Raw genomic sequence first — 24,114 nt, forward strand, 5'->3', positions numbered from 1 at the left:
AATTAAAATTAATTTAATTAAAGCATTTCAACAATTAAAAAAAATGGAAAATTTAAATTATAAGGGCATAAAAGTAATTTCAAGTGCATAGGGACCAAAATTACTAAAAAGATAAAAATTGAACCACTCATGCACCAACAAACATTTATCGACCAAAACCATATAATTTTAAAAAACACATAAAAAAATTTACAATTTTGTCTTATTATATTTACACTTTTACTATGACAATGTCACATTTGAATAATTATTAATTATGCCCGGAGTATAAAAAACATCATTTATAAGATCAAAACGAACCTTGAATGGATGCATGAAGCCATTTTTAGTTTTGGGTATAAATTATGAATATGAACTAACATGTTACTTCATAAGGCTAAAGGGAGTGGTAGCACTCCTAACACCCTGCCACATCATTTTTTTTGCTGCCATGTCATTTTTTGGAATGCCACCTTGCTAACATCTTTTCCTTAACATTTTATAGGGAGTTGTAGCACCCCTAGTATTCCTTGATTTTTTTTTTATAATTTCTTTACCAAAATTAAATAAATTATATTTTTTAATACACAAACATTTAATATTAAATAAATTATATTTTTATAAAACATAAAAGTTTAATATTAAATAAAAAGGTTTCTATTTTTGGACAAAAATACTAAATGGTTGAAACTTTGGGGACCAAATGTATAACTTTTTTATTTCTTCCTCAATAATTCTCTGTTAAAGGAACAGGAACGCATCTTCTTCCCCAATTCTCTAAACGAAGCGCAACAAAAGCAAAAATTGAACAATCAAACCATTGAAAAGAAATAAAAAAATAAAGCCAACAGCCAATGATTTCCCTTTCTTTCCTCTTGCTCTTTCTCTTTCTTCTCGTTGCCTGGCTAGCGAGTTCTCTTTGACGAGTGACCTAGCGACTTCAATGGGAATGGTGGAGACGAGGCTAGCGAGCTGCAGGCGAGCTTGGCTAGCGAGCCACTCCCTCCAGCCTAATAGATATACACCACCGACTCTTTCTTTTTGGGATAATTTATGAATATCATAACAATGATGTGACTCCAACAAATTTATTTATTTTGTCTTCAAGTAAGGTTGATTTAGATATTAAATGTCATGCATATCACAGCAAATTATGGTTAATTTTTAAGGGGTGTCTTTGCTATATGCATAGAATATAAGATCTGCAGATTAAACTTTTAAAAAGAAAAACATCACCAAGAATATAAGAAAACAACAATTTATATTCATTGGTCGCAGGTTATCTTATTCTTGGAATCTTGAACCTTCTGTCTTTGAATGGTAATGGCCACTTGTCAAACGATCACTACTACCAATAACAAAATTCTATAATAAATTATTTGATACGCTACCTGATAAACTGACACAGATCACCGGTATAGAAAAACGTTGTGTGGCATATCTCCATAGTTATTTGAAGGGTCGAAAAATATTGTTTTAAATAATACATAAATGTGAATCAAGATTCCGACTTTCAGCCAAACGATATACAAACATGTTGTCATGATTTGTAAGTATAATTATATATATGGATTTTACTAAATTAACCTTTGAATAAGCACATGCCATGTTTTTGAAACCAGGGAATGAGGGAAATGAAGTAAATAGTGGGTTGTTTATTTAAAGACATGACATAACACCATACAAATTGTTTTTCTTCTTTCTAACTTTGAGTTTGTATGTGCTTATTGTATTTTAGTGGTTTAACAAATAAGAACCACTGAATTATATATGATTGATGATCAAATAATGACAGTGAAGAGAACAATAAAAAGGATAGGGTACGTGGTTAGAATTTCAAAATGGCTTTGTAGTGGAAGCCCTCATGATAACACCCAGACATGCTATTTTTGGTGTATATACTAGTTGTGATACCCTTTTATATATATATATATATATATATATATATATATATATATATATATATATATATATATATATATATATATATATAGTAGTTGTGATACCCTTATATTATACGAATTGATTAAAACAAAATATCAAATGCAAATGATTAAACAACAAGTTTATTTGAATTTGAAATTTGAAATAAATAAAAATTATGAAAAAAATACATGAAAAAATTAAATTAAAATTATGTGTTTAATTGTCAGACCCGTGTATTAAATGTGGTAATTATAACAAAATGTTAAATACGAAGATTTCAACTGTAAATTTATTTAAAATTGAAATTGAAGTTTGAAATTCGAAATTTAAAATTTGAAATTAATATAGTTATTATGGTATTTTAATGTATAGAAACTAAATTAATGATAGATTTAAAAATGAAAAACAAAGTAAATGACAAGTGAAAAATAAATATCTCAAAATTATAACAAAATGACATGTGACATAATGTATGAGAGAATGACATGTGGCAAAATTATTTTCATTTATTAGGTAGGATATATATATATATATATATATATATATATATATATATATATATATATATATATATATATATATATATATATGTGTGTGTGTGTGTGTGTATGACTTTTGAAAAAATCCCGACTAGGTCCCGATTAATCTTCGATTAATCCCTAGGCGCTACTCGACCGATTAGAGGGCGCCTAACGATTAATCTCTGCATACATAATGAGTGAAACATTATAAAACGATGAAATTTTAACATTTTGAAGAAGTTTTATCTCAATGGAAACTATTTGAGGCATGATTAGTGTTGTACTAATCATATTAACCTATTTTGTTATCATATTAGTGGTATTTACGAACTTTAATATGATATTAGTCATATTTAATTTTTTAAAATTCAACAAATTAGCAATTAATGGTACCCGATTAATCTCTGCCTAGCCGATTAATCCCTTGACCCCAGTCCACCGACTAGCTAACGTCGAGCGGTTTTTGCAACCTTGATATATATATATATATATATATATATATATATATATATATATATATATATATATATATATATATATATATATATATATAGAGAGAGAGAGAGAGAGGAATGATCATTTGAGAACTTAAAGTTTTCCGAGAACCCGGGAACCAAACCAGGGCCGTTAGATCAAAATAATAAAAGGTTAGGATCCTTTGTGGCATTTTTGTAAATACTTGGGAAAAAAACAATACGGGGGCATGATAATTAAATGATTCAGGGGCATTTTAGTGATGAATTACCCTGAATCAGGTCAACCCCCACCCTTCTCTCTCTCTCTCTCTCTCTCTCTCTCCCACCTCCTACCGTCACATCGCCTCCAAAGACGGCCCCTTCACTCATGTTCTTCCTCATCGTCGTTATCTCTGGTCGCCGGAGACGACGTCTTCATCCGTCATGTGTCCAGTCGTTAAACATGGAGGAGCATCGCTTCGGTAAATCATATGTGTCACGGGAAGAAGACGATTACAGGTTCACTTTCTTCAAAACTAACCTCCGTCACGCAAATCGTCACCAAAAGCTTGATCTGTCGACTTATCCATGACGTCACTCGATTCTCCGACATGACTCCATCCGAATTCTGAAAGCATCTCGGACTGAGATCTTGATTTCATCTCAATTTCCACGTCGACATCAGCGAGGCTCTGATCCTCCTGAAGAACGATCTCCCAGAAGATTTCGGTTGGAGAGACCTGTTGGATTAGTGTCTAAGTCCATAACTATAATTGCTATGTACTTGACCCGACTCGGCATGGTCCATTTGGGTTGCATGACATCGGAACATTTGGATAGACCGTTTATGAGGAAAAGACATTTTGTGACATATTAATATATTATAAGTTCTAATATATTAATATGAAATCATGTTATTTAATTCATATTGATCAAGAATTAATTTGGACTTAATTTAGTGATCAAAAAGAGACTAATTAAATATATGGGGATTGATTGTGTAAATCATTCATTCTTATATATGTAGGCTTATGATCCAAGATTCCTTTATGTTGGGTTTAACCCATGTGGTGATCCATGGATACTCCATGGAGGTTAAAACCCATGGAGCATAAGGAATGGGTAAAGTCATGAGTTACATGGTGTAACCCTAATAGCCACACTATATAAGAACCCCTTTAGTTCAAGAAATGGGCACTAGTGATACATATTTTGAGGGCTAGCCAATTTGAACATGTATGTCTTCTTCTCATGGTTATTCCAAGAGTTCATGATGTTGTGTGAACCATTTGAGGTGTCACACTTGGGGCACTAGGCTCTCAAGCTTCATGGAGTCAAGCAACAACAACAAGGTATGTATTCTATCTATTTTAGTATCCTAGTATCAATGCTTTGATATGCTAGTTAGGATAATACCTTGGATAATCATATTTGCATGTATAATAGAGAAAACATAGATCTAAGGTATGTAGGGTTGCATGTACACTTAGGAGTGTTAGAATGCTCAAAACCCAACAGTGGTATCAGAGCCTAGGCTTGTTTTCAATTATACTTGATGCAAATTGCTGAAAAATGCTGAAAAAGTCGAATTTCGGGAATTCTGGGCACTGTACTCGCCGAGTCCACTGATGAACTCGCCGAGTACATGAAGAAAATCATCCTACTCGGCGAGTAGGTTGATACACTCGACGAGTAGGAGCCCCAGACAGCATATTTTCGCGTTTTTTGGCTAGAAATGGACTAGAAACATTACCCTAAGATGTTTTTGAACTTATAAACTTGTTTTTGATGTGGTAATGTTCATACTAATCCAATTTCAAAGATAATTGTCAATAGATTCCTGTTTTGTATTAGTTTAGTGATTAGGCTAATTACATGAAAAAGTTTGATTTGAATTATCTTGTTCTTATGAGTTGCTTAGATTAATAGAAAAGTTAATTGATTATGTGTTTTCAATCCATTTTAATCTAAGAGTTGATTCTAAAATGTGTTTTTGTAACTTGTCCTCAAGTTATATGAAAAGTCACATTTAAGTTTCATAAAACTCATAAAAGTTGGCAATGGTTACAAAAAATGAAGAGTCTTGTCCTCAAGTTATGGAGGTTCAAGAGTCACTTCATTAAGTAATAAAATGTGTAACCTTAATTCATTCCATAAGTTATAAAATAAAGAAAAGTTACATTCTTTTATCAGTTTAAAGTCTTCCATAACTTGTCCTCAAGTTATGGAACTTGAAGAGTTTTTTAATTAAAACTAATTTAAACACATAAGTTATGGAATTAATTAGTTTTGAATAGTTTCAAAACTTGCCCTCAAGTTTTGGAATTTGAAAAGTTTCACTTATGAATACTTTAATTCCAAGTTAGCCCTTAGAATTTTAAAAGTTAAAATTCAAACCCTTATACTATTATTATAATTTTAATTATATAGATATGTATAAGATAAAGTCAATCTTACCGTTAGTAGGCCTCATTCACGAAGCCGGTCTATAAGGGGGGTATAAGGTTACTGCCTATAAAATGACAGTTTAATGGGTGTCCACTCTCACCCACCGCTTCCTTGACTGGTGGAGGGTCGTTAGCCGAACGGGTAGGACAAAGACTATAATTCTCCCTTCATTAAAAGTATTAATGATAAATACTAAGTAACTAAACATTTATAAATTCCCAATTCTTAGTTACTTAGGAAAATGTGAAATTGGTGCTAGCCCATAAAATTACACTTTGTACCTTACCAAGTCGTTAGTGGAGCGTGTGTGGTTAACCGGCACACTAACATGGACTAGTAAGAGTGGCAAAGGGTAACTTAACTTTATTATAGATCGGTGGAGCGTGTGTGGTTAACCGGCACATCGATTAGGTAATATTGTTGAGGGTACCAAGTCAATTTGTATGGTTATTCACACCTTGTTTGTGATCCTCGGCATCCCAGTCACAAACTTGAGAGGGCACAATCGAGATTCAAACATGCCATTGAAAGTTCAATGTATCTCAAAAGATCTAGGAGTTTCAAATCCAATTAAAACTTAATTATATTTCGTTTTTCTATGGTGGAAATTGGTAAATCGTCATTTACCTACCTTTAACTATTTTATAACTTGGATTACAGCATCCCTCTTCTATTTATAAATAGGTTATTGGGTCCTAGCCTTAATATTTCATATTGGGTGTTATATTAAGGACTCTAAATCAACTAACTTGAATATCTCCCAAAAGATGTCTAAGTTCAGACATCTATGATCTTCCCAAATCTCTTGAAACAAACTTTCCTAAATGAAGATGATGTCCCATGGAAATCATACCTCTTTCACCTCCTCCAATTATTCTCCCTAACCCACAAGTTCTTGAAAAGTTTAAGGTCACTCAAGCCCTATTGGCAAGCAAAGGTCTATGTGTGATCACATCTTGGAGATGTAGTCACATATTGACAAGCCGGGAGAGTTGGGTGTCAAAGTCTAGAGGAAGCTGATGATCAATCACTTTCTAAGTCACATAGTGAGTTCCTTTGGGACTCCTATGAAACAGACTATGACAAGACCCTTAATGATCTTATCTATTTGCTAAGATCAACTTCCTAAAACTTTATGGACATTGACAATGATGACGTTGGATATCCAGTAAAGCTCTCTCTTCCCAATGGAAAGGGATCGCCCATAGTCAACTCGGTTGACCAAATGGTAAAGAGAGAGGCTAAGTCTGAGATAGTCCCATTATCAAGGGTCCATTGCCAAAGAAAGGGGCATTAGTTGCGAAGCTGCCAAATTTACCTAAGGATGTTAAAGTCAATAAGTTTGACTCTACTTCAGGTAAAGTCCACTATCTAACTCTACTAAGTTTCTATTATGAGATTCTTGATACATGATGTGACTGGGTCACATGTTGATGTTTTAAGAATCAAAGAAAAAAGTGAAGAAACTTAAAGAAAGATTATGCTGAATCTGATCGCGTAGATGGATTTCTATCGCATAGTTTGAAGATCGGATTCTTAAGCTACATTTTAGGAGTTATGATATATTGCATAGGATTAGATAACAACAAAGTTTTCATGTGCTTTTGCATTGTAAGGATAGTTTTTCCACAAAGTTTTTTAAAATAAAAGGAAAAATGATGATTTTATTTATTTATTTTAAAATATCCTTACAATGGCATTTGAGGAAAAAATTGTTGCTTATAAGATTCCATTAAGAGCAAGAGTGGAAATATGAATTTGATTCTTTCATTTGTGGTAGTGTCTAAATTTACCAAATAAGGAAAGATTCTCATCACCTAAGTTTCAGTTGGATAGAAACTTGGAATCATGCAAGTTGTATAGCATGATGAATAAGAACTTTCAAGCATTGGAAAAATTAAGACTAAGTACTTGTTCACATGGATGTGTGAGTCAAGTAAAGGATCGAGTACACATTCTTGTGCACTGATCAAGCCCACCACGAATAATCGTTGAGACTATTCGTCATTATTTACTAAAATTCAGTAAATATGGTTATACTTACAAGCTTAAGTGTAATTTTGAGACATTGGAAAAGGTTTCAATGTATGGCAGAGCGAATAAGAAGAATCAACTTAGGCAGAAAGATAAAATTTTCTCAAATCTGAAAAGATGGGAGAGTACTTTAGTATCACGTTAGATAATCATCTTAATGATTAAGAGACCTTATCACAATTCATCCTCTAAGTGCATTCTGGTAGCTAAGAAGAGGAGCTATGAACTGTTGAAGTGGTTAAATCAAGAAGATGATTTATACTTCGTTCTAAAAACAATTCTTAGAGTTATACTCTAAGATTGTAACTTGAGTGACATGTCTTAAAGAAGGTTTAAAACACTTGTCAAATGTAAGAGTAAAAGTTTTCTACTCTTGTACATTTGAAATTGGTAAGTTGTGATGTTTTGGATAAAACAAAGACCAACTAAGGCCAATTGTGTGAAGTGTTTGTCCTGATTAGGATCCACACTATCTCTTGAATATCTTACAAGAAAGTCTTATATGTCAAGAGGACAGTGGGAGTCTTAAAGGTCTTGAAAGTCTCAAGAACTAATCAAGAATAAACCTGAAGTTCTTCACTAGCACACGACTTGAGGTTTATAACCTGTCGTGTCGACATGTCTGTGCCTATTCAAGTTGGCTTTGCATAGGAGTTCTGAGAGTTCTCAATTGGTTGCACAGCTACTTGGAAGCAATGGCAAGCCCTTGAGCTGCCAAATGGAAAGAAATTAAGATTGAGTTCAGTCCATATGAGTTTGAATTTGTCATTATCCTTGTGTTGTGATTATGGTTTTGATAAAATTCATATGGATAGGAACTCATACACCATAAAATCTAAGTGTCATAAGGTTTCTCTCCGATTCATGAAAATGATGGTGAGGAAACGCTTTCACTAAGTAGATTTTATATAGATAGCAATTGTGATATTTGCATTCTCAAAGTCGTTAGTGGAGCGTGTGTGGTTAACCGGCACACTAACATGGACGTGTGAGAAGTGGTAAAGGTCTAAACAATCGAGACTATGATTACGGCATCCCTTTTCATAGTTCTTAAAATTGTTTAGACACACCTGTGAGCTATCTAAGATAAGGTGTATGATATTGATAAAGTTTTATCAAAGCAATCTAGTATTAGAAATCTGAACTTTGGTAAGAAAGTCAATAAAGTATTGATTTCTAGAAGTCCAGCTGATTTCTGATTACATGTCAAAGCTAGTGGGAGCATGAGTGTTATGCTAATAATCATCATGTTAGTGGGAGCATGATAATTATGATAAAGATTGCAAGTTAGCAATGTTAATTATAGAAAACAAAAGTTTCAATTCGTGAGGCTGCAGGGGTTGAAAAAGTTGTTTTGCTATAATTAAGGGAGAGAAAATTATACTTCATTTCAATTCTAAAAGCTTAGATTGAGGTTTTAAGTCGTATTTAGTCAAAGATATATATATGAATTTCATGTTGGAATGACTCAACATAAGGAAATTCTATATATGGGTCCATTATTTGCGTTCTAAAATTCGATTATGATTACGGCATCCCTTTTCATAATCTGAATTATGAGAACTTGGCAAATAGAAATAGAAATGTTATAGCAAAAGACTGGTTTAGTCTTTATGTGAGACATCATGACTCGAGTCCCATATGCTTCGGATATAGTATCGATTACATGTGCTATATTTATCCTTTCTAAAATTTTCCAAATGCCTGGGGCATTAAGAAGGGAAAAGGTCTAGAACTGGATATGACTAAAAGGATTAAGCAATTGTCGAGGACAATCTAAGGTTTACCAAAGATTGATTGCTCAAGGACAGTTGGAAGTATAGTGTTAATTCTGGAAGGACCATATTGACATAATCTGTAAGGAGGCAACTCTTGTTCAGAGGTGATAGTCAAAATGGAATAAGGAAATGTTTCAAAGTTGGAAATTATTCAATCTGTGTAAGATTAGGAAACTTAATGCAAGAAGGATGTTTCCAAGGAGTTGATCTCCTTGGAATGCTCTGTAATGGTTGTTGTCAAGTCTTTCTGACTCTGTGCATAATCATTACAGGAGGATCAATGCATATAAGTTTAGAATCTAACAGATTTCAGTAAATGGCATGAATTTGGAATTCTTGCATTTGCAGTAAGGATTTGGGACTGTGAAAGAGGATCATTGGAGGTATGTTCAATTGATCTAATTCACAAAGTGAAGATCATAGACAAACATAGTATGCATACTTGGTGTATGGCATGACTAGTGTTTAGAAAACATAGTGTACATGCTTGGAGCATGGGACAACTATTGTTTTAAATTCAAGAATAAAGTTGATGGCTGAAACAGTATACAATGAATAATGTGTAATCATATGGTGATAAATAAAAGGTGTTTTATTTATGTTCATAGGTTTTCATTGATGGGTTTTATACAAACAATCCTATGTGTGCATGCAACCCTAGAGTTGGATCTATGTTTTCACTATTAGTTATACAACTTTATGAACACAAAAGAACCCTAGCATGCATCTACTATTTTCGAAATTGACATAGGAGAATAGAATACATACCTTTTGTTGTTATGTAGTAATAACAACTAGTTCCTTGAATTTCCTTAGCTCTTGAAAGCAAGTACCACAAGTGTAGTACCTCTAATGGCTCACAAACACACTAGGTGAAAGGATGAATATGGGAGAGAGGAGAGAAGGATATCTTGCCCTAAAATTCGTCCCTTTTAGGGTTTCCCAAGGCTTGGACGAATTCTAGTGCCTTAGGGTGCTATTTATACTTGAGGCTAGCTAGGGTTTCAAGGTGGAAACCCTAATCCCTTAGCTTAGGGCCTAAGCAAGTCCATGGACTCCTTTCCTTAAGCCCTTGGACGAAAACTCCTAGATCCTTCTAGGATTTTCGTTCAAGCCTTAATAAAAGTGATCTAATAGCCCAAAGTCTCAACTATCAAATAATTACAAAACAGCCCCTGTACTTTTAATTAATTCCTTTATTCCCGAAATTAATTCCTAATTAATTTCTGATTAAATACTAATTAATAATATGATTCCAAATTATTATATTAATCATATAATATAATAAATAAATCATATTTATGCCCTAATCAACCTCTCTCCTCAACTGTCATCCTGTCTAGTCACCAGTGTGAAGGCAACCCAAAAGGACCATGCTCACAATCGGGTCAAGTAAATACCAAAATAGTTATGGACTTAGACACTAATCCAACAGTCTCCCACTTGGATAAGTCTAATAACTATTCTGCGTATGACTTCAGAACCTGATCAGCAATCGTAGCTTCCAAAAGCGCTGTCAACTCTGATCTTATCAGATACGCGTGTCCTTTAGATAAGGGATCATATATTCCTCCATTCTACAAGATATCGTATAGACATGAGACATGGATTGAAATCATTCTCTCAGTCTATGTGTCGTTTCCCGATTTCCGATTTATGACGACTGACTAATTGAACAAATCAAATCAGTCCTGGCCCGGCCGAGCACTTTCCTTTGTCATCACTAAATCATCGAGGGGCCCACAGATATCGCTTTTATCCCACCTTGGGTAAAAGGAATGGATAAACTTCGACTCAAATGCTTGCTTGCACCTACTAATCGAATCACACACAACAATAAGTTTTATAACACCAAGTTACTGGTACGTTTACTTATTGTCAATGTGCAACCGACCAGCAAATAACAACTCACACGTCTCGGTTTCAAGAATATACAATGTTATCGTCTCACCAATCACTCGTGATAAAACCATGAAGTGATTCAAATGAGCGTGGGTTTAATCCAATACTCTAATCTTATCAAAGCACTCATGAACTCTGCAGCAAACTTGTGCTATGTCTAAACACTTTAGACAATCTACAGACAGATTCATGACAGTCTTCCTTCATACCTACTTCCAACGTATGACCGACTGTGGATGTTTGAATAACCTAGTCATTCTGGAAGTCAAAACATGCAAAGTGAAACGCAATAATAATATTAATCCTATATGGCCCCAAAACTTTTGAGCGTAAATAAAAACACTTTTATTTAAACACCATATTGATTACTCATTATTCATTGTTTACTGTTTCAGACAATCAACTTATTACTCGAATTATAACCACAATTGTCCCATGCTCCAAGCATGCACACTTTGGTTTCCTATGGTCCATACTTTGTGAAATAGATCAATTGAAAAACTTGCCCAATGAAACTCATTTCACAATCCCCAATTTTTTTTTATTATTAGTATAAGAATACCAAATTCTTGCCACTTTTAGAATATGTCAGATTCTAACACTTTATGCAATGATTCTTTCGTAATGTCATAGCACAAAAGTCACCAAGACCCGGCTAATGAAATTACTAAGTTCTCTATCAGAAATTGTTACAAAACAATTTTATAGATGTGATGTCTCTCACTCAAAGTACATTCCTTTGAACATCCTTTTGCATAAAAGTTTCTAATCTACATAGAGTCTTAATATCCAACTCCCATTAATGGAAACATTTCCATATTTGCTATATGACAACTTATTCTTAATAGAATCTTATCTATTCATAATAATATCAATATAGTCCATCCAGTACTATACTTCCAACTACTCACAAGCGACAAATCCTCAGTGAACCTCAGACCGTCCTTTGATAGTTGTTTAATTATTTTAGTCAAAACCGATTCTAGTCCTTTTTCCCTCTTAATGCCCTAGGCATTTGGAAAATTTAGAATGGTCAAATATTATAACATATGCAATAGGTCCCATACCCGAAGCGTATTAGACACGATGCATAATGTCTCATATAAAGACGTGATACTTTATCAGCCTTCTGCCATAATATTTTATGTGCCATGTTCCCGCAATTCGAACTATGAAGAGGGATGCCGTAATCATAATCGAATTTTGAGAATGCACTATGTATCCTTGACTAAATTTATTAACATTTCTCGATCTAAGCTTTAGAATTTTGAAACGAAGTATAATATTCTCTCCCTTAATTATAGCAAAACAACTTTTCAACCCTTGCAACTTTGCAAAGTGAATCTTTGTTTTCTATAATTAATATTGCTAACTTGCAATACTTACCATAATAATCATGCTCCCACTAACATGATGATTATTTTCTTACCAGCACAACACTTATGCTCCCACTAGCTTTGACATGTATTCAGAAAACAATTGGACTTCTAGAAAACAATGCTTATTGAATTCCTTAAGTTCATATTTCTAATACCTAATGCTTTGATAAGCCTTTATCTAAGCTTTTTAAGCTCATACACCTTTGCCTTAGATAGCTCACATGTGTGTCTAAACAATTCAGAATTTATGTTACTAAGTCCCAAATGTTCAGATCAATTGTCAAATCTCACAATTCGAACTATGAAAAGGGATGCCGTAATCATAATCGAATTTGAGAATACAATTTTCACAATTGCTATCTTCTTAAAATCTCTCTTAGTGAAAGCATTTCCTCACAATCATTTTCATGAAGGAGGAAAACCTTATGACACTTAGATTTTATGATGTATGTGTTCCTATCCATGTGAATTTGTCAAAACGAAAGTTTGCGACAAATCCAAAACATTATGGACTGAACTTGTTCAATCTTGATTTCTTGCCTCATGGTAACATGAATGCCCACCATGTCTTCCAAGCAACTCACCCTTTCATATCAATGTACTTTCCATTGATCGAGGTGCTTTGTCTTTATGCATTCAAATGAGAACTCATAGAACTCACACGCATAATTAACTCAATTGGAATGGCACAGAAAAAGAGTATGTCATCCACGATAGGCTTTAAACCTCAAGTCGTGTGCTAGTGATGATCAACTAGGTTTACTCTTGATTTGTTCTTGAAACTTTTCAAGACTCCCACTGACTCCTTGACATATAAGATTCTCTTGTCAAGAACCATTTCTTGACAAACAAATATTCAAGAGTTAGTGTAGCCTTTTGTCAAGTTCAACACTTCACACAATTGGTCCTGGTTGGTCTTTGTCTTATCCAAGACATCACAACTTACCAATTTCAAATGTGCAAGAATAAGAAAACTTTTCCAAATTCCACATTTGTCGAGTGTTATAAACCTACTTAAGACTTGTCACTCATGTCAGAATCTTGACTCTACGACTTGATATTGGAACGAAGTATGATTGACTTCTTGATTTAACCATTTCTACAATTCTTGATTCCTCTTCTTAGACATGCAATTGTACTAAGACTCACTTAGAGGATCAATTGAGATATGATTCTTAATCATTAAGACTTATCATGAAACACAATAAAAGGTACTCTCCCTTCTTCTTAGAATAGAGAAACTTTTATCTTTCTGCCTACTTAATTCTTCTTATTCGTTCTGCTATTGATTTAAACTCTTTCAATCAACTCAGAATTATACTTAATCTTATAAGTATAATCATATTTACTAACCTATAGTAAATCATGACGAATATCTTTATCACTCTTGTGGTGGACTTGATCAACGCACAACCTAGTGTACTCGATCTCCTGGTCCTTCTCTTGACACTTTGCCAAAGAATTAGTCTAATTTCCAAAATATGAAGTTTCTCATTCATCACGCAACCAAGTTGTATGATTCCAAGTTTCTGTCCAATTGAAACTTGGGTGATGAGAATCTTCCTTTATTTGGCAAATCCTCGACATTTCACAAATAACATAATCAAGAATCACATCCAATTCAAGATTGCTAAAATTAGAAATACATAAACATCCATTTTCACATATGCCATTGCAAGGATAAATAAATAGGACGAAATCAAAATTCATTCTATTGCGGAAAAACTTGTCCTTACAATGCAATTCAAATGAAAACTATGCTATTTCAATTTCTAAGCAATCTATTCTAACTCTAAAGTAGTAGCTCAAAAATCCGATCTTCAAGCAATGCGATCGAAATCCATTTCTTCACGATCAGATTCAGCTTACTTCTTCCCTTAAGCTTCCTCTCTTTTCTTCGATCCTACAAAACATCAAAATGTAATCTTATCACATCATGTATTGAAAATCAAAGAATAGGAACTTATAGAGTTAGTTATTGGATTTTACCTGAAGTAGAGCCATACGTCTTGACTCTCCCATCTCTTAGATCTCTCAGGTAAAAAGGGCAGCTTTGTCTCCAATGCCCCTTCTCTTGGCAGTAGAAGCAGATGGACTCTTTTGAAATGGCACAAGGAACTATCTCAGAATTTACCTTTTTCTGGATTTCCAATGTCACTATTTTCAATTTCCATTGAAGTTTGAGAGTTTGATTTGCCAGACAAATTTACTCGATTAGCACGCCAAATCATTTCTGATTCAGCAGCTATAAGCAAATAGGTCAAATCAATGAGGGTCACGTCATGGTCCATCATATAGTACTCTCTAACAAACTCACTATATGATTCAGGAAGTGACTGAAGAACCCAGTCAACAGCCAACATTTCTGAGATATCGACACCCATCATCCTTAACCTATCAATGTGTGACTTCATCTCTAAGATGTGTGCACACACAGGTTTCCCATCTTCGTGTTTACTTGCCAATAGGGCTTGAGTGAGCTTGAACTTTTCAAGCCTTTGAACTTGTGGGTTAGGGAGAATAATTGGAGGAGGTGGAGGAAGTGAAGCATGACTCTCATTTCCTTGATCGTATCGTGGAACGTCATTTTCATTTGGAAAGCTTGTTCCAAGGGATTTGGGAAGACCATAGTTGTCATACTTTGACATCTACAAAACGGGAGAAAATCCAAGTTAAGTTGATTAGAATCCTTGATGTGACACCCAAATGAAACATCAAGGCTAGGATCCAACACAATACTCTACAACCTAGAAGAGGGATGCCGTAATCTAGTTGCAGAATATTTGAAGGTAGGTAAATGACGATTTACCAATTCCCACCATGAAAAACGAAAAAGAAATTTAAGTTTTAAATGAATTGAAAACTCCTAGATCTTTTGAGATTCATTGAACCTTTCAATGGCATGTTTAAATCTCGATATGCACTTCAAATTTTGCGACTGGGATGCCGAGGATCACAAACAAGTTTGTGAATAACCATGCGAACCAACATGGTGCACTCAATGTCTTCATCACCTAATCAATGTGCCGGTTAGCCACACACGCTCCATTGATCTATGATAAAACATCGAACCACCCTTTGTCGCCAATGTCAATCCCAAATTAGTGTGCCGGTTAACCACACGCGCTCCACCAACGATTGACAGGGGCACAAAGTGTAATTCCATGGATTAGCATCACTTTCACATTTTATCCTAGAGTAACTAAGATTTGGGAATTTGTAAAAGCATTTAGTTACTTTGTACTTCATTATACTTATAATGGAAGGTTTCTGTCCTATCCTACCTGTTCGGCTAACGACCCTCCACTAGTCAAGAGTGCGGTGGGTAAGAGTGGATACCCATTCAATCGCCATTTTATAGGCAATTTCCTTAAACACCCCTTATAGATCAGCTTCGTGAATGAGGCCTACTAACGGTAAGACTGACTTTTACTCATATATAATATTAGACTTTTAATGTTACATATATAGTATAGGGTGTATTTTATACTTTTAAAATACTAGGTGGTTTTATTAACTTTCCAAAACCATAAGGGTGTAATTTGAACTTATTCAAAATACGAGGGTTTTAGAATTTAACATTTCAAAATTAAACTTTTAATCAACTTTTAAATTCCAAAACTTGAGGGCAAGTTTTGAAACTTTTCAAAACATAAGCAAGAACATTCTAGATCAAATTATTAATAATAATTAACCAATTAATTAGTAATTATCTTAATATGACCTAATTCAATTTCTTGCAAGATAATCTATCAAATAATTCAAATAAATCAAGTTTATCACCTAAAGAAATGATTATCTAATTAATTTGACAATTATCTTTTACTTTGGTAAGGATATCTCTTAAATTAAACAATTAATTTAACCTAATCCCTTAAATCCCCTAGAATTCGAAATTATGGGATGGGATATTCAAAATCTTTAATTACCAAATTTAAACATTTAAAGGATAATTACAAGATATGGCAATATCCAAATCCCTAAAATTTAGGATCTAATCATGGGGAAAGAGGCAATTTCGAAATTCTAGGGTTAGACAACCCTAAAATCGAAATCTTAGGGCCAAAGAAAAAAGGTTTAGGAAATCTTACCAAAAATTTCGAAATCTAGGGTTTAGAAACCCTAATTTCGAAAATCAAGCCTCCAGGGTTTATTAGCCATAAACCCTAATATGTCAAGTTCATACATTTGAATAAAGCTAATTGAAAACAAAAACCAATAGCTCTGATACCACTGATGGGTTTTATACAAACAATCCTATGTGTGCATGCAACCCTAGAGTTGGATCTATGTTTTCACTATTAGTTATACAACTTTATGAACACAAAAGAACCCTAGCATGCATCTACTATTTTCGAAATTGACATAGGAGAATAGAATACATACCTTTTGTTGTTATGTAGTAATAACAACTAGTTCCTTGAATTTCCTTAGCTCTTGAAAGCAAGTACCACAAGTGTAGTACCTCTAATGGCTCACAAACACACTAGGTGAAAGGATGAATATGGGAGAGAGGAGAGAAGGATATCTTGCCCTAAAATTCGTCCCTTTTAGGGTTTCCCAAGGCTTGGACGAATTCTAGTGCCTTAGGGTGCTATTTATACTTGAGGCTAGCTAGGGTTTCAAGGTGGAAACCCTAATCCCTTAGCTTAGGGCCTAAGCAAGTCCATGGACTCCTTTCCTTAAGCCCTTGGACGAAAACTCCTAGATCCTTCTAGGATTTTCGTTCAAGCCTTAATAAAAGTGATCTAATAGCCCAAAGTCTCAACTATCAAATAATTACAAAACAGCCCCTGTACTTTTAATTAATTCCTTTATTCCCGAAATTAATTCCTAATTAATTTCTGATTAAATACTAATTAATAATATGATTCCAAATTATTATATTAATCATATAATATAATAAATAAATCATATTTATGCCCTAATCAACCTCTCTCCTCAACTGTCATCCTGTCTAGTCACCAGTGTGAAGGCAACCCAAAAGGACCATGCTCACAATCGGGTCAAGTAAATACCAAAATAGTTATGGACTTAGACACTAATCCAACATTCATACCATATTAGATTCTATTATTATTGTGTTTCATTTTGCATGTTTTGACTTCCAGAATAACTAGGTCGTTCTTCCTGATTGACTAAGTTATTCAAACTATCCACAGTCGGTCATATGTTGGAAGTAGATATGAATCAAGACTGTCATGGGTTGGCTTGTAGAGGTCTAAGATGTTGGACAAGGGGCTACAACACTCATGAGTGCTCATAAGTTCTGAGTATTGGATTCAACCCGCGCTCATTAGAATCACTTCATGGATTTTATCACGAGTGATCATGAGACGATAATATCTTATATTCTTCAAACCTAGAGATATGAGTTGTTACTATGAGTTGGTTGTACATTGATTGCACGAAAACGCATTCGGTAACTCGGTGTTATAAAACGTGCCTTTGTGTATGATTCAACAAGTAGTAGAACAAGCCATATGAGTCGAAGTTTATCCATTCCTTTTACCTTCGGGATAAAAGCGATATCTGTGGGCCCCTCGATGATTTGGTGATGACAAATGTAAGTGCTCGGCCGGGCCTGAACTGATTTGATTTGTTCAATTAGTCAATCGTCATAAATCGGAAATCGGGAAACAACAAATGGACAGAGAGAATGATTATAATCCATGTCTCAGTCCATATGATATCTAGAATGGAGGAATATATGATCCCTTATCTAATGGACAAGTCATTGACAAAGGTCAGAGTTTATCTACAAGGTCAGAGTTCGACAGCGGCTTTTGAGAGCTACGATTGCCAGTTGGTTCCTAAAGTCATACGCAATAATAGTTTTAGACTTATCAAAGTGGGAGACTGTTGGATTAGTGTCTAAGTCCATAACTATAATTGCTATGTACTTGACCCGACTCGGCATGGTCCATTTGGGTTGCATGGCATCGGAACATTTGGATAGACCGTTTATGAGGAAAAGACATTTTGTGACATATTAATATATTATAAGTTCTAATATATTAATATGAAATCATGTTATTTAATTAGTATTGATCAAGAATTAATTTGGACTTAATTTAGTGATCAAAAAGAGACTAATTAAATATATGGGGATTGATTGTGTAAATCATTCATTCTTATATATGTGGGCTTATGATCCAAGATTCCTTTATGTTGGGTTTAACCCATGTGGTGATCCATGGATACTCCATGGAGGTTAAAACCCATGGAGCATAAGGAATGGGTAAAGTCATGAGTTACATGGTGTAACCCTAATAGCCACACTATATAAGAACCCCTTTAGTTCAAGAAATGGGCACTAGTGATACATATTTTGAGGGCTAGCCAATTTGAACATGTATGTCTTCTTCTCATGGTTATTCCAAGAGTTCATGATGTTGTGTGAACCATTTGAGGTGTCACACTTGGGGCACTAGGCTCTCAAGCTTCATGGAGTCAAGCAACAACAACAAGGTATGTATTCTATCTATTTTAGTATCCTAGTATCAATGCTTTGATATGCTAGTTAGGATAATACCTTGGATAATCATATTTGCATGTATAATAGAGAAAACATAGATCCAAGGTATTTAGGGTTGCATGTACACTTAGGAGTGTTAGAATGCTCAAAACCCAACAAGACCATGGTGCAGTCACCGATGTGAAGAATCAGGTACTCTAATTTAAACTATCTGTATCTCGATACTTTATTTCTAATTTTGATTTTTCAAATGATGAATGCTAAATTAGGGTTCATGTGGATCATAGTGGTTGTTTAGTACAACTGGATCACTTAAATGTGCTAATTTCCTTGCTACGGGGAAGCTTAAAAGCCTTAGTGAACAACAATTTATTGATTGCGGCCATGAGGTTTGATTCGATTGTGCCTTTATGTCGATTTTTGTTATTTTATTGATAATAATAGTTTCTAAAGCTTGATTTGTAACAGTTTAAGAAGAATATGATGATTCTTTTGCCACTTTCCAAAAGGTGGACGACAGACTCGTGAAAAGATGATACGTTTTGTTGAATGTTGTTTGTTTTCTGTTTTTATGTTTTTTAATTAAAGCTTGATGTCAATACAAAAGACCAGGATGGTAATTTCTTATGTTAGACTGTTACTTAAGCACGGTTTACAACACAACATATCTGACTTGTTATTGGTGTTGATTTCCCTACTTGCTGCCTTGTTGCATTGTTTCAAGTGAGACCCCTCTTATTCATGCGGAAAGACAAGGGCATACCTCCACTGCCAAATACCCGATTGAACATGGTGGTAATCCTGCACTATCAAGTGAATTAGGAGCTACAGCTCTACATCATGTTGCTGGAATAGGTGAGTTGTTTTTTAGTTATTACTATCTTATTTACTTTATTGTGGAAGTTTTGGTTTGAATATATGTAAGTTGATTTTTGTAGGAAATAATGAGTTGATGGAAGATTTGTTGTCCATTGGTGTTGAAATTGATTCATAAAGTGATGCTGGCATACCTATTGTTTGGGATGCTGGTCATGGACAACAAGATGCTTTAAAACTTCTTCTAAAACATAAGGCTAATGTAAGACTTCATTGATGGCTTCATAACAATCTTTTTATACTTGTATTCATTCAATTTCTTTATTGATATGTGTATTGTTTGTGGAGTGATGATGGAAGATGTAAAATTGATGAAAACAAGATTGTAGCATTTGTGAGTAATTTCAGTGTGGTGTCCCTTCAAGAAGACCAGATTGTTGCTAATCTTTTGATTCACATTGGAGATTTCAACCATGTCTTGATTTATTATTGTTTATTAATAAAGAATGTAGATATACTATTTTGTTGTTTTGTCTATCTTTCAGCCTCTCAGATTCACTAGATTGAATTGCAGGTCAAAATCTACCAACATAAAGCTTTGGACATCAATGAGAGAGAATTGGGATTGGATCATCCTGATACCATGAAAAGTTATGGGGATCTTGTTGTGTTCTACTATCACCTTCAACATACAACGTTGGATCTCAAGTATGTTTAATTTTCATATTTTTGTCCCCTTTATACAACTTGGTTTTCTTACTTACTATAATATTAGGTATGTAGTGATTCACATGCGAATCACATATGATTCACATGTAAATCAAATATGATTCACATATGAATCAGTATCACATATGATTCACATGTGATTCATACGTGAATCACATATGATTTACATGTGAATCACATGTGATTTACATGTGAATCAAATATGATTAATATGTGAATCACATGTGATTCACATATGAATCACATGTGAATCACAAAATTAATTACATGTGATTTACATATGAATCACATGTGATTAACATATGAATCACATGTGATTCACTTATGAATCACATATGCTTCATATGAAAATCAAATGTAATTCACATATGATGTCATATGTATGTGATTCATATGTGAATCACATGTGATTCATATGTTAATCACATGTAAATCACATATGTATTTTTGTGACTGTTTTTGCATCAATCAATTTTTTTTAAAGTTTCATGTAGATTTGGAAGAAATTGTGGTGAATATTGAAGATGTGAAAAATGATAAATTGAAGAAAATATGGAAATATTGACATGAAGACATGAAAACGCTTTGAAATTTTATATAATTTTTTTGTTTTTTATATTTTATTTTGTATCAAATAAAATACTTATTCTATTGTGTTTATAGATTAATAAATAAAATGAGTTTTCTTATGATCTCCTTACAAATATTATAATATATGAAATATGCATATATGCATTTGTAAAAATTATAGTATTTTTTAAATATTCCAGATTTTTTTTTAAATTTTATTGATTTTTAAATGCTTTTAAAAAAATTGTATATTTTTTTTAAAAAAAAAATATATATATATTTTTTAAAAAATATATATATATATTTTTAAAAAAAATATATATTTTTTTCAATTTTTTTTCAAAAATTTATGTTTTCTATAAAAAATACAAAAGTATGCACTTTTTACAAAAAAAAAAATCAAAAAAAATACTATTTTTAAAAAAAATCCGAAAATTTGATTTTTTATGTAAATTTTTAGACATTTCTATTAATATTTCCAATAACACAAAAAATTAAACATTAAATGAGATTGGTAAGATGACGATCATGCCCTTAATGAATTAATTTTAATCTAACGCTCAACTTTTAGTTCTCGGGTAACTATGAGTTCTTAAACGATCTCACTCCTATATATATATATATATATATATATATATATATATATATATATATATATATATATAACATTAGGTACCCCAAATACTAAACTACGTCGTTTAACAAAAAATAACTTCACAAGCTTTTCTCCTTTGCCTCTCTGATCGTCATGCGTAGTCTCCCGTCCCTCTCTCAAAATTAGATTTTGTCATTCTCCTTTTTGACCTCCCAAAACTTCATAAGTCGTGATAGTACTGATCCAAAACAAATTGATTTCATGCAGTTCTTTGGTTGGAGTTTTATTTTATGAGATTTGATGCACATGCCGACAATAACCTAGCGTCAGTCAACAAAGCCAGCAGGACCAAACGAGAGAACGACTTCTATTTCTCAGCAAGAAATCAAACGACTTCCATTTCTCATGACACCCAATGGTTAGTTATCCTTGCTCTATTTCTTATTCAAGTTAATCGATTTCTTCTTCTATTTTTTTATTTAATCTGAAGCTCTGATGCAGAAAACTAGATCTTTAATGTTTATCGCTCGATTTATTAACTTGGAGTTGAAATTGGTTTATTATTCTGATTGAGTGTGTGAATTCAATTTTTTATTTTAAGTTGTGATTTGTGAATCTCACATGGTTTTGATTTCGTTGTTTTGAATGAACGTTACTACAGATAATGTGGACTAAGCATTACTACAGGCAGTACTTTTTTCCTTCGCAACTATATTAAGAGAATCCCACCAGGTGTTCGACAAAATGTCATCTCATATCATAACACTATATTTTTTTATATGAATCAAATTGTATTTTTCCCTCTATATTAGAAAGTTAATTTATACCCTTGTCTTCTATGGATGTGATGTTGTTCATGGCAATAACAAAGTTTATGGCACAACTATTTTCCCTCACAATATCGGCCTTAGAGCCACCAGGTTGGTGTTAAACATTCTCTTTTACCTCTCATTATCCAGTATACATCAATGATCTTCGTTCACAACCATTTGAATGCCAATTCCTCTAATCCTACCAATCTCTCAAAGTAACTTAGCCTCTTAATCTTTCTGCTAATTTGTTGAATTGATGTTGATTGTAGGTACGTAGAGATCCTAGCTGGGGAAGATACTATGAAAGCTATGGTGAAGACACCCAAAGTCTGAGGCGTTAGTTTCAGTTCGATCTCCCAATATATCAAACTCATTTGTAATGGGTTTGACCAACCAACTTCGAAAAAAAAATAGTTTGAATACTTGAATGATATTGCCTTACTTTTTCATGGAATATATGAATATGATTATACAATATATATAGGCTGATTTTTAGATATATATATTTTTTCTTTTTCTAACCATGGAAATACAATAAATAAAGTGACCGTATGCTGATTTCCAGACTAAATATTGGTTTTTATTATGATAGTTGTCTATTCTAACATGGAAATACAACATTGACTGTATACCATCATAATTCTACATTTAAACCATATATATTCTTACAGTAGTTTCTTATTCTTAATCTATGTATTGTGATTTACTTTAATGTAATGAAAGAAAATATGCACAGGGTATTGTGATTTCAGATTGGGAAGCACTTGATTGGTTTCACAGTCCTCATGGATCAAACTACATCAGTGTTGTTTTATTTACACATAAGTCTCATGGTTTCTCACATTGCTGGACAATTTTGCCCCTGTCTCAAAGATGGTAGGGTCAAAAAATGAAATTAGGCTGTAATTTTGGTTTAAAACGAAAGAAGCATTCAACAACATCAATGTAACAAACATTTATTGTTTAGAATTTAATCAAATTTGACCATTCAAACAGAATCTGAAAGCAAAATTAACTCTATTGTAACAAAACCATCAAAAATTTTGAACATTCCAAAATATTAAAAATACTCATATCATAAAACTAGTCTTAGCATACTTAGTTTTAAACAAGACGAAAATTAAAGTTCACCACATAAGAACACTCTTGTCTCATTCCCTATTTGATTCACACTGCAAACAAGTCGCTGAGTTCGATTCCCCACCATTAATCCATCATTCAATATCCCCCTTCCTCGATAAGAACAATTACTAAACATCATCTGTCCTTTACCAAAAGAACCCATCTGGCTCCCATTATGCATGACTGGACTCATGAATGATCTCTCTGACCTATCAAGAGGTATGCCAGGTAGTGTAGAGCCTACATGATGATGTGGTGGTCCAAGGAATGCATCATGCATACTAGGACTAAAAGGGCCCACCGGAGATGCCTTTCAAGAATTACTTTGGTGGTCAGAATAAGTAGTTGGACTACCCCAAAGAAACTCAATGCCAGATAGGGTACGAATACTAGAAGAAGGTTCAAATTTAGAAGATAATTAATTTTTGGGTTAAGCTCCGAAGCTGACACGTGGCAAGATTTGGACCGTTTCTTCCTCTCCACGCCTTGCCACCAGATGGTGACACCTGTCCACGTACGCCTAGCGTAACATGCAGTACGTCCATCGTACCTATTCTGTACGCCCCGCGT

At 33.6% G+C, this 24,114-nt stretch overlaps 1 long non-coding RNA gene across 2 annotated transcripts; it reads left to right on the plus strand.

Annotated features, from left to right (window-relative positions):
- Window positions 1-21,691: 21,691 nt before the first annotated feature.
- Window positions 21,692-22,921, plus strand: LOC145168541 (uncharacterized). Of its 2 annotated transcripts, XR_013741920.1 has the most exons (4): window positions 21,692-21,767; window positions 21,878-22,028; window positions 22,272-22,530; window positions 22,692-22,921. It is a non-coding gene; the product is annotated as an uncharacterized LOC145168541 (long non-coding RNA). The 2 variants fall into 2 exon arrangements; XR_013741919.1 differs by lacking the exon at window positions 21,692-21,767 and having other exon boundaries at window positions 21,775-22,028.
- Window positions 22,922-24,114: the final 1,193 nt, after the last annotated feature.

The sequence above is a fragment of the Lactuca virosa genome, chromosome 4 (assembly GCF_052849685.1).
Source record: "Lactuca virosa cultivar CGN04683 chromosome 4, Lactuca_virosa_CGN04683_v6, whole genome shotgun sequence".
Lineage (NCBI taxonomy): Eukaryota > Viridiplantae > Streptophyta > Magnoliopsida > Asterales > Asteraceae > Lactuca > Lactuca virosa.